Here is a 12,751-nt window from a genome sequence, read left to right as displayed (position 1 = left end):
TCTATTATTTACAGTCTATAAAGATGGAATCAATTATTAAGGATGTCATAGCAGCGCATTTGGAAAATGGTGACATGATAGGTCCAAGTCAGCATGGATTTGTGAAAGGGAAATCATGCTTGACAAATCTTCTGGAATTTTTTGAGGATGTTTCCAGTAAAGTGGACAAAGGAGAACCAGTTGATGTGGTATATTTGGACTTTCAGAAGGCTTTCGACAAGGTCCCACACAAGAGATTAATGAGCAAAGTTAAAGCACATGGGATTGGGGGTAGTGTGCTGACGTGGATTGAGAACTGGTTGTCAGACAGGAAGCAAAGAGTAGGAGTAAATGGGTACTTTTCAGAATGGTAGGCAGTGACTAGTGGGGTACCGCAAGGTTCTGTGCTGGGCCCCAGCTGTTTACATTGTACATTAATGATTTAGACGAGGGGATTAAATGTAGTATCTGCAAATTTGCGGATGACACTAAGTTGGGTGGCAGTGTGAGCTGCGAGGAGGAAGCTATGAGGCTGCAGAGTGACTTGGATAGGTTAGGTGAGTGGGCAAATGAATGGCAGATGAAGTATAATGTGGATAAATGTGAGGTTATCCACTTTGGTGGTAAAAACAGAGAGACAGACTATTATCTGAATGGTGACAGATTAGGAAAAGGGAAGGTGCAACGAGACCTGGGTGTCATGGTACATCAGTCATTGAAGGTTGGCATGCAGGTACAGCAGGCGGTTAAGAAAGCAAATGGCATGTTGGCCTTCATAGCGAGGGGATTTGAGTACAGGGGCAGGGAGGTGTTGCTACAGTTGTACAGGGCCTTGGTGAGGTCACACCTGGAGTATTGTGTACAGTTTTGGTCTCCTAACTTGAGGAAGGACATTCTTGCTATTGAGGGAGTGCAGCGAAGATTCACCAGACTGATTCCCGGGATGGTGGGACTGACCTATCAAGAAAGACTGGATCAACTGGGCTTGTATCCACTGGAGTTCAGAAGAATGAGAGGGGACCTCATAGAAACGTTTAAAATTCTGACGGGTTTAGACAGGTTAGATGCAGGAAGAATGTTCCCAATGTTGGGGAAGTCCAGAACCAGGGGTCACAGTCTAAGGATAAGGGGTAAGCCATTTAGGACCGAGATGAGGAGAAACTTCTTCACCCAGAGAGTGGTGAACCTGTGGAATTCTCTACCACAGAAAGTAGTTGAGGCCAATTCACTCAATATATTCAAAAGGGAGTTAGATGAAGTCCTTACTAGTCGGGGGATCAAGGGGTATGGCGAGAAAGCAGGAAGGGGTTACTGAAGTTTCATGTTCAGCCATGAACTCATTGAGTGGCGGTGCAGGCTAGAAGGGCTGAATGGCCTGCTCCTGCACCTATTTTCTATGTTTCCATGTTTCTAACATAAGACCATGAGAAATATGAGCGGGAGTAGGCCATTTGGCCCCTCGAACCTGCTCCGCCATTCAATAAGATCATGGTTGATCTGATCATGGGCTCAACTCCACATCCCTGCCCACTCCCCATAACCCTTTACTCCCTTATCGCTCAAAAATCTGTCTATCTCCGCCTTAAATATATTCAATGACCCAGCCTCCACAGCTCTCTGGGGCAGAGAATTCCACAGATTTACAACCCTCTGAGAGAAGAAATTCCTTCTCATCTCAGTTTTAAATGGGCAACCCCTTATTCTGAAACTATGCCCATACTTTTAGATTCCCCTATGAGTGGAAACATCCTCTCTGCATCTGCCTTTTCGAGCCCCCTCATTATGTTTCAATAAAATCACCTCTCATTCTCCTGAACTCCAATGAGTATAGGCCCAACCTACACAATCTTTCTTCCTAAGTCAACCCCTTCATCTCAGGAATCAACAAGTGAACCTTCTCTGAACTGCCTCCAATGCAAGCATATCCCTCCTTAAAAAGACCAAAATTGTACGCAGTACTCCAGGTGTGGCCTCACCAATACCCTGTACAGTTGTAGCAGGACCTCTCTGCTTTTTTACTCCATCCCCCTTGCAATAAAGGCCAACATTCCATTTGCCTTCCTGATTATTTGCTGTATCTGCATACTAACTTTTTGTGTTTCATGTACAAGGACTTCCAGATCCCTCTATGCTGCTGCATTTTGCAATTTTTCTCCATTTAAATAATAATTTGCTTTTTTATTTTTTCTGAAGTGGATAACCTCACACTTTCCCACATTATACTCCATCTGTCAAATTTTTGCCCACTCACTTAGCCTGTCTATATCCCTTTGCAGATGTTTTGTGTCCTACTTAGAACTTGCTTTCCCACCCATTTTTGTATCATCAGCAAATTTTGCTACATTACACTTGGTCCCTTCATCCAAGTCATTAATATAGATTACAAGTAGTTGAGGCCCCAGCACTGATCCCTGCGGCACCCCACTAGTTACTGTTTGCCAACCGGAAAATGACCCATTAATCCCGACTCTCTATTTTCTGTTCGTTAGCCAATCCTCTATCCATGCTAATATATTACCCCCAACCCCACAAACTTTTATCTTGTGCAGTAACCTTTTATGTGACACCTTATCGAATGCTTTCTGGAAATCTAAATACACCACATCCACTGGTTCCCCCTTATCCACCCTGCTCGTTACATCCTCAATGAACTTCAGCAAATTTGTCAAACATGATTTCCCTTTCAAGTGAACTCAAAGCACCATCTGAACTAAGGAGGCCACTGCCAAAACAAATGAGCAAACGGTACAAACTACAATCAGCATCCAGTAATTCTTAAATGACCATTATCAAATTTGGGTTGATAATACTTTAAATTCGCTGCAGGGTCGAAAAAAGCTTCTAGCAAACAGGCAGACACTAGTCATATTCCATGCCCTTCTGGTAACGTGTGCCTTTCCTTTCCTTCTTTAAATACAGTCAAAGAATTTTTGTATATATCTGTCCTTGGTATGTGGGTGATGCTTGCCAGGCTGTGCTTCTTGCTATTCCTAGTTGCCTGGAGAAGGTAGTGGTCATTGCAGTCTTGTAACGAGCATCAAATACAGGAATAGAGGTGCAACCTCTATCATTGCAGATATATGTGAGAAAATTGGTAATGGACTCAACCATAATATCCACCATGGTATGGAAGCTCCCTGGCAGTCGGTCCAATTTAAAGGGCGGGGGGTTGGGACTAGCTGAGGCGCTCTTGCATAGAGCCGGCATGGGCTCGACAGACCGAATGGTCTCCTTCTGTGCTGTAACCTTTCTATGATTCTCAATATATTTAGCAATTGCTGGTGCACCGAAATCATCTATTTTTTTATCTTTTTTATTTATTCACGATTCAGGATCATCCTCATCATACTGAAGCAACCGAGTTGTCCGACCGACTGACAGCAGAAAAAGAGGTGGAGGACAAGGATTATGGAGTAGTTACGAAGGCAAGTGCAATGCACTACTAGGTTGTCACGCTTGGTGCGTGACTGAAAGAATTAAGTGGAACGAGACAAGGAAGGAAAGATGCCAACATGCCCTGCTGTGCCTGGCCTAGAGTCTTGCCATCTCCGATGCTGACTGCTCTGTGTCTTCCGATGAAATGGATGACAGTCCATTCTGTAGGTGTCAGTGTTTGCAGAGTGGCAGGACCTCCTGTGCTGGCTGTCTCCCTTCTATTACATGACAGCTTCTCCCGCAAGAAGAGCGGAAGTGGGTTAATATCTGCCCTGGGCAAGGGTTTTCAACATGGTTGAGACAGCTTACCATAGTGCGCATGACAGGAAGAAACAGCAACTGTGGCCAAGAGGGTGAAGTAGTTGTGACGGCAGTTGCAGCTTTTTTAGTCAAGTTAAGCCGACTTATGGAGCGCCTCAGCAAGAGAGGAAGGACAGGATTGATAGTGCTGAGACAAAGGGACCGTCCTTCATGGGCTGTGCAGAAAGTATGAGAGATGTGAAGGGGAATTTTATTTTGGCACTCCTGGTGAGATCATTACATTTCTTTCAGTACCGCAGCCAGGTTCTGGCAAAAATGCTGATTGCATGGATGTGTTTTGCCACCTCTCGCCATACCCATCCACCAATTAGCCGTGGTAGTCATCTAACATCCGTTTCTCAGAAAAGCAGCTGCAACCTGTATTAAACCTTCATATAAGACCACAGCCAAAATGTTCCTTCGCGGAAATTTGTTTTTGAAAAAAAGCTGCACTTTAGCAGCCTATTTGTTACATACAATTTCTTTGGGACAGACACTCAATAAATCACCAGGAATGGTGACTATCAGAAGCCCTTAGTGTTGTGTATGCATGTCAATTATTTACTGTAACACTAGACCTGAATGTACCTTCACCCTGTATATACCATACCTGTACACCAGAGGGTGCTGCTGCTGGTGACCTAAGGGTCACCTGTACACTGCAGGTAACCCAGTATAAAAGGGAGCTCACCTCTTGGTGTCCTTACTCTAGGAGCTGCAATAAAGGACTACAGTCTGTACAGTTCAAGTGCCATACCCCTGTCTCGTGGAGTCATTAACAGAGTGCTTGCATACACAATACTTGGCTTATCTCAAAACTTTTTGGCATCCAGTTCCTCCACAGCGAACAGTGGAAGAAAAATTAAGTTCTCAGTTGTGTCCAGTAATTGATCTGATTGGTTGATCGAATCATAGACTAATACAGCACAGAAGGAGGCCATATGGCCCATTGTGCCTGTGCCGGCTTTTTGAAAGAGCTATCTATCCATTTAGTTTCACTTCCCTGCTCTTTCCCCATAGCCCTGCAAATTTTACTCCTTAAAGTATTTATTGAATTTTCTTTTGAAAGTTATTATTGAATCTGCTTCTGATTGGTTCATATTGTTAACCTCCAATCACATTGAGAAATGTTGATTTGTCTTGTGAAATGCTGGGAACTTAACACATGGGTTGAAAAACTATCACCTTAAAAAGCTGATGGCTGGCATGTATGATCAGATAGGAAATTTTCATCTAATTAGTGTGGGCTAGACAAGGAAGGAAAGATGCCAAGTGCAGCTAAGAGTTGAAAGAACATTGGGCTAACTGACTACACCACCCAGCACTTGCGGCAGTATTAGAATAAGTTAATAAGAATAAAACCAAAGACTTGCTCAAGGTGAAGTGAGTCTGAGCTTATCGTGTTCTGACAAAGCAGTTATTAAAAAAGTCTGATAATCTGTGCTTTATTTAATTAAGGGGAAGGTGTGTAGAATCCTGCAATGAGATGAGTGTTTGATTGGTTTAGGCAAGGTCAGTCGATCCCTGTTTGATGTGCATATTTTAGAGCATGAGTCGTAGCAAAATAAACAAAGCAGCTTGACTTTTGCTTCTGCAACAGCCATTTCGGAGCGAAGTGTCTCTTTACCCATGAAATATCACACTCTTACTTCATTCCCCTGTTAGTCACCTTCACCCCACTCCTGCCCACAATCTGTACACTTATTTCTGCTCTTCAGATTTATTTTAATTAATTCACGGGACGTAGGCATTGCCGGCAAGGCCAGCATTTATTGCCCATCCCTAATTGCCCTTGCGAAGGTGGTGGTGAGCCGCTTTCTTTAACCACTGCAGTCCAATAAGGGAATTACAGTCTCTGTCACAGGTGGGACAGACAGTGGTTGTAGGAAAGGGTGGGTTGGACAGGTTTGCCGCACGCTCCTTCCGCTGCCTGCGCTTGTTTTCTGCATGCTTTCGGCGACGAGACTTGAGGTGCTCAGTGCCCTCCCGGATGCTCTTCCTCCAATTAGGGCGGTCTTTGGCCAGGGACTCCCAGGTGTAAGTGGGGATGTTGCATTTTATCAAGAAAACTTTGAGGGTGTCCTTGAACCATTTCCTCTGCCCACCTAGGGCTTGCTTGCCGTGTAGGAGTTCCGAGTATAGCGCTTGCTTTGGGAATCTTGTGTCAGGCATACATACAATGTGGCTCAACGGAGTTGGTCGAGTGTGGTCAAAAGTACTTCGATGCTGGGGATGTTGGCCTGATCGAGGACGCTGTTCTAAACCCATACTGTTGTTAGGGAGGAAGTTCCATGATTTTGACTCAGCGACTATGAAGGGCAATATATTTCCAAGTCAGGATGGTGTGTGACTTGGAGGCAAATTTGGAGGTGATGGTGCTCCCATGCGCCTGCTGCATTTGTCCTTCTAGGCAGTGGAGGTCACGGGTTTAGGAGCTACTGTCGAAGAAGCCGCAGCAAGTTGCTGCAGTGCATCTTGTAGATCAGGGGTTGGAATTATTTGGACTGGAGGGCCACTTAACAAGTTTTGGTGAGCTGTTGAGGGCCGCCCAACAATGTTCCCTCTAAGGCGCGTGGCCTCACAGTGCTGCGCAGGCCGCTCCCCAGTTCCTGCCGTTGGAGGAGATACTGCGCATGCATGGCTGCATAGCGGCTGGCTGGACAGCAAGTTTAAAGGGACCTTGTGCGAAACATTACATAAACATAAACATTGCATAAACATAAATTCAGATAGTAGTCAGATGCTACCCAACATGTATCAGATACTGCTTAGAAATAAATCAAAGATAAAAGTTGAAAATGTTGTGATATCCTTCTGGTCTCTGTAAATCAGAGCTGTGAAACAGAACTGTACCCTCTTTAGAGCATGTATCAGCATCAATTTCCCACCTCACTCATCCTTATGTCCCCCTGCAAAGATTACTAATGCCGTCCCAATTGGTGCCAGATGAGAACCCCCCTGCCGTCATACTCTTGATACCGGGAGAGGAAAGATGCATTGCCGGTTGCTTTCTTCAGTAAAAGTTGTTTTGGAGATGAGCAGCCATAACTCCACTCTAAAATGGATAGGGCATATTCAGTGTGCCATGCATTTTGGGTACAGGCATCCACCATTGGGGCCCAGACTCATGGAATGGATCCTTCTAAGATCGGGCTAGGGAGAATTGCTTTTGTGAATTATTAATTTGAATGAAGTATTACTATGATTTTTCCTTGGCTGTAGTTCAGGTCTGTCTCTGACCCATGAGAAGTGAAAGTGGATAGATGAATGTGCAGCTCGAGCTCCGGCTCATGTTCTATTTCTGTCCCATCCAGCAGGCCGATACAATAAGGCTAGCGGGCCGTATTTTGCCCAACACTGTTGTAGATGGTACACACTGCAGCCACGGCACGCCATGAATGTTTAAGGTGATGGATGGGGTGCCAATCACGTGAGCTGCTTTGTCCTGGATGGTGTTGAGCTTCATGAATGTTGTTCATAGAGAATCATAGATATTTACGGCACGGAGGGAGGCCATTTTGGTCCATCGCATCCGCGCCAGCAAACAAATAGCTATCCAGCCTAATCCCACTTTCCAGCTCTTGGTCCGTAGCCCTGAAGGTTACGGCACTTCAGGTGCACATCCAAGTACTTTTTAAATGTGATGAGGGTTTCTGCCTCTACCACAATTTCAGGAAGTGAGTTCTAGACTCCCACCACCCTCTGAGTGAAGACGTTGATGTACTTGAAGAGTTCTGCCCGTTTTTTTAAGCCTAGCTACGCCCCCCACAAAAAAATCATCCAACTTTCTCCATTTGAGTTGTTGATTTTAGCACCACGTAGCCTGTCCTTAAGCTCTGTGGGTGGACCCGAAGATCTGCGCCAAAAAGATCGGGTTGCCAGGGTAACAAGGGAAACACTGCAGGCTGAGGATGGAAAGTGTAACCTACAACACATTCTGGCCAGCTAACAGCAACCTGCACAAGCACTTTTCACATTGCAGCAGCTTACCAGCATGAAATTATTAAAGAGTTTATGCCAAAGATCTATTGCCCCCTCCCCCCTCCCGCCTTCCTGGTGCCGCTGCTAACTCTGGCCGAAAGGCCTTCTGCCCCTCTCTCCTCTTCCCCTCCACCCCCTCTCTCCTCTCCCACCCTCCTCTTCCCCCCTCTCCTCTCGTTGCCTCCTCTTCACCCCCCCTCCACTCACCCCCCTCTCCTCTCTTTTGCCCCACTCTCCTACCCCTCCCCTCCTTTTCCCCTACCCTCTCTCTCGCTCCTCTCTCCCCCCCCCATCCCGCCTCTCTCCTCTCCCCCTCTCTCTCCCTCTCTGCTGCTGCTGTCCGGGCTGTGGAACTGTATCTGCTGCGTTGATTCTCTTACCCGCGCCGATTTTGTTAACTACCCAGAAGATTTTTCCAGAGTGGTCACATACGCCGTCACATAGGACTGAGATGAGGAGAAACTTCTTCACTCAGGGAGTTGTTACCTTGTGGAATTTCCTGCCGCAGAGAGTTGTTGATGCCAGTTCATTGGATATATTCAAGAGGGAGTTAGATATGGCCCTTACGGCTAAGGGGATCAAGGGGTATGGAGAGAAAGCAGGAAAGGGGTACTGATGTGAATGATCAGCCATGATCTTATTGAATAGTGGTGCAGGTTCGAAGGGCCGAATGGCCTACTCATACACCTATTTTCTATGTTTCTATGTCCTAAGAAAAATTGGAGTAAATTGGAGCTGGCCAACTTTGCTTAAATGACCAGAATTGCCACGGGTGGCAGGTTACGCCCCCATTGAGGTAAAGAACATCGTAGCCTAAAAAAATCCTACCTAAGTGAATTACGCTAGTGCAGAAACTTTGGCAAAACTTGGAGATTTTAATTTACTCCAAAAAAAATGGTGCACGCCAAAAGAACGACGCAAATAATTGGGGAAAATTGAGCCCCATGAAAGTAAACCAAGGGTCACAGTCAAAGGAAAAGGGGTAAGCCATTTAGGACCAAGATGAGGAGAAACTTCTTCACTCAGAGAATTGTGAACCTGTGGAATTCTCTACCACAGAAAGTTGTTGAGGCCAATTAGTTTGATATATTCAAAAGGGAGTTAGATGTGGCCCGTACGGCTAAAGGGATCAAGGGGTATGGAGAGAAAGCAAGAATGGGATACTGAAGTTGCATGATCAGCCCTGATCATATTGAATGGTGGTGCAGGCTCGAAGGGCCGAATGGCCTACTCCTGCACCTACTTTCTATGTTTCTATGTAAACTAGCATGAAATATAAAAAGTTAGCCTAACATCTGTCGTTGGGAAAATGCTGGAGTCCATTTTTAAGGAAGCAGTACCAGGACATTTGGAAAAGAATGATTCAATCAAGCAGACAGCCCACCACCCCCTCTTGGGTACCGGTCCGCTGGCCCGGCCGAAACCCTCCCTGGTGGCCCAGTGGGTGCCACTAAAGTTTATGCAGAGTTCGCAGCGGCCCTCCCCTTTAACTGAAGGGGAAGGACATTGGACGTGGCGCTGATGATTGGAGCGACTGCCACCCCACTCCAAGAGCACTTCCGCCCCTCAACTCCACCCTGACTGGAAATAAAAACCAAAGAGCTGAAAATCAGTCTAATCTCTGCCATATGGATTGGGGTGGAGAAATAAACTACTGAATTGGTGAGTACACCTACTTTTTGGTCCGGGGGGGCTGCAATTTTGGCCCCTTTACTCTTATACTCAAATCCTCTTGTAATAAAGCCCAACACAACATTTGCTTTCCTAATTGCTGTACCTGCATGTTAACTTTCAGTGATTTGTGTACAAGGACACCCAGTTCCATCTGAACACCAACATTTCCCAATCTCTCACCATTTAAAAAATACTCTGCTTTTCTATTTTTCCTAGCAAAGTAGATAACTTCACATTTCTCCACATTATATTGCATTTGCCATGTTCTTGCCCACTCACTTGGCTGTCTATATCCCCCTTGAAGCCTCTTTGCATCTTCCTCACAACTTACATTGTAGCTTTGTATCATCAGCAAACTTGGATATATTATATGTGGTCCCCTCATCCAAATCATTGATATAGATTACGAATAGCTAAGGCCCAAGCAATGATCCTTGCGGCGCCCTGCTAGTTACAGCCTGCCAACTCGTAATGGAGGGAAACTCAGCAGCTAATTAGTGCACATAAAGCTCCCACAAGCAGCAATGAAACAAATTACTAGATAATCTGTTTTTGGTGATGTTGATAGAGTGATAAATGTTGGTCAGAATATTAGGCGAGATACGATAGTGCAGCACTCCCTCAGTACAGCACATGAGTGTCGGCCTAGGTTATATGCTCAAGTCTGTGGAGTGGGGCTTGGAAACACAGCCTTCTGACTCAGAGAATATCATACAACCACTGAGCCAAGGCTGGCACCTGATGCACAGCATTCATTACGGAGGCCCTATCTACAGCTCCCTGGTGATATTGATAACTGGACAGTAAAAGTATGGGGGGAGAAACTTGCGTAGTTTGCACCTCCCGTTAGCGCCCCCGGATGGCGCAAATGGGGCACAAATTACTTCTCACCCAGGGCATGGGGCCACTTCCCGCGAAATTCCATGGCAGTTAGCGGAGGTGCAGACCATTGGTGCCCCGCTCCTGCCGGTTGACAAAATCATTGCCGTACGCAGCGACCCGTTTTCACCCCAGGGCGAAAATTCGGTCGCGTCCCATGAAGCCGGCGCAGATGATGCCCACGCCAGTTTTGCGGGTCGCGAAGCAGGCTCCGCTCCACTCGCGGGGCGAAAATTAAAGGGGAGGTGCGGCGCGCACATGTTTTAAAAATGGCCGACTTACAGGTCGCGGCCTTGCCTTGTCGAATTCGTGGGGTCCGTGCCGCGATGTTGCAGCCCAGCACTCCTGCCACGACACCCCGTTCCCCAGTGGTGAACCCTTTCCCCTGATGCAGTCATCAGCGTGCCCTCCTCTTTAATGGAAGGGGAGGGCCCTGCGCACCCACCAGCGCTACGTGGCACTCCCAAGAGGTAATCCCAATTTCACTATCGGGGCAGGACATTCGCGCTGGGCGCGGCAAGTCCCGCCTCACAGTGGGTACCCGGGTACAGAATTTTGGCCCCAAAGGTTTGGCATTTAAAAACCGACATGCACAAGAGATGGGGCCTGTGGCCCTCTCCAGATTTGGACTGTGGAAAAGGTAACCATCTAGTTTTACTTTTCTAAAGCTTAGATCATTCCCACAGTGCTGCACTGTTTTTGAATGTCACAGAGCTATGAACATTAGTATGGGATTAATAGAATAGCTGCAACCTAAGATATGGAAACAATGCTGCTAAACCTGAACTTAAATTTGTCATAAATGAACTGGAAGATACTCAAGGCTCAGAAGAAATATTTTTATGAGCCTCTCTTGGCTAGTTACAGGATAAATTGAAACTGCATTCTTTTGTTCTCCATTTGAGTAAAGTAAGTTATATTAGAACAGGAGTTTATAAATCAAAGACCAGAAAAAGCATGTCCAAATAAATAGCATTATCTTGCAAAGCCATTCTTTTGCCTTCAAGAATGCCTAAAATCTAACCTGCCAGGGACTTTCCCTCCTGGGTCTCCACTAGGCCTCTGTCCCGGAATACTAGCAGCCCCACAATTCCCCGCAAGTTTTAGAGAAGCTATCAAACTTATTTTAATACTTGAAGGATGATATATTTACACTGTGTGCAATAAGGGAGGAGAGAAAGACTTTTATTTACATAATACCTTTCACATCTTCATGAAATCCCAAGGTGCTTTACAGCCAATTAAGTACTTTTGAAGTGTAGTCACTGCTGTAATGCAGGAGAGGAGGATTATGGAATTTCTTCTGTGGCATCAGGAGTACAACCAATGGGATTTTAACTGATTTTTCAGCTTTGTAACGATTTAGACCTGTACCAACTTAGCGTAAGGTAGAAAGCACCTTTCGCATACAGCCAGTGGGGATCGGGGAAAAGCTAACCTATCACTAAAGTACAACTGAAGTATTGTTTGAGATAAAGGGACAAAACTAAAACCAAATTTAAAAAATACTACCCTTTTCAGCAATAGGTTCTTGGTGTCAAGTCTATTTCATTTCAACTAATTTATTTTGGTTCAAAAAGATAATCTGTTTTATATGTTTCATACTGATAAGGTAACAGTTCTCCCAGTCCCATTCCTAACACTTCCTCCACGTTGACATTTCCTTTAACCATACCGGGGCACAGAATCTGTAACTGAGAAACACAGGGCAAGACTGGTTGCTCAGAGTGTCTTGGGGGGTCAGCTCCCCATTTTGCATTGTCCAGTTTCTAGAGCGCACAGTTCCTGGAGTACATTTGCTTCATCAGCTTCTTAATATGTTCATTTAATATCAGCACTCAGTCTAATGTAACCCCCAAGGTGTGAGGATTGTATCTTTCCACATTATCTGCAGTTTTTGCTTGGTCTGACAGTGTTTCAAGTGGAAGACACATATTTGTGTCTTGCAAGGATTGGCATTCAGGGAACATGTACTATGAGACTTAGCCACTGGATAAAGGCCTAGCTCTGTCAAGCCCATATGGTTGTTGGTGTGCAACGGTCACCACACTTAAAAAAAATCCATGTACAGGCATCTTCTAACCCTGGAGTTCAGGACTGGAATATCGGGTCCTTCATTGAAACATCTGTAAACACATACCTTGTGGTGTGGAAACAAGTCATCCTCGTTCGAGGGACCGCCTATGATGACGATAGCACTTTCATAATACATGCTCGACACAATATTCCAGGTGAGGCCTCACCAAGGCCTTGTACAACTGCAGTAAGATCTCCCTGCTCCTATACTCAAATCCCCTAGCTATGAAGGACAACATACCATTTGCCGCCTTCACCGCCTGCTGTACCTGCATGCCAATTTTCAATGACTGATGAACCATGACACCCAGGTCTCGTAGCACCTCTCCTTTTCCTAATCTGCCGCCATTCAGATAATATTCTGCCTTCATGTTTTTGCCCCCAAAATGGATAACCTCACATTTATCCACATTATACTGCATCTGCC

This window comes from Pristiophorus japonicus, chromosome 5 (genome assembly GCF_044704955.1).
Source record: "Pristiophorus japonicus isolate sPriJap1 chromosome 5, sPriJap1.hap1, whole genome shotgun sequence".
NCBI classification, from domain to species: Eukaryota; Metazoa; Chordata; class Chondrichthyes; family Pristiophoridae; genus Pristiophorus; species Pristiophorus japonicus.
This window is presented reverse-complemented; position numbering follows the sequence as displayed.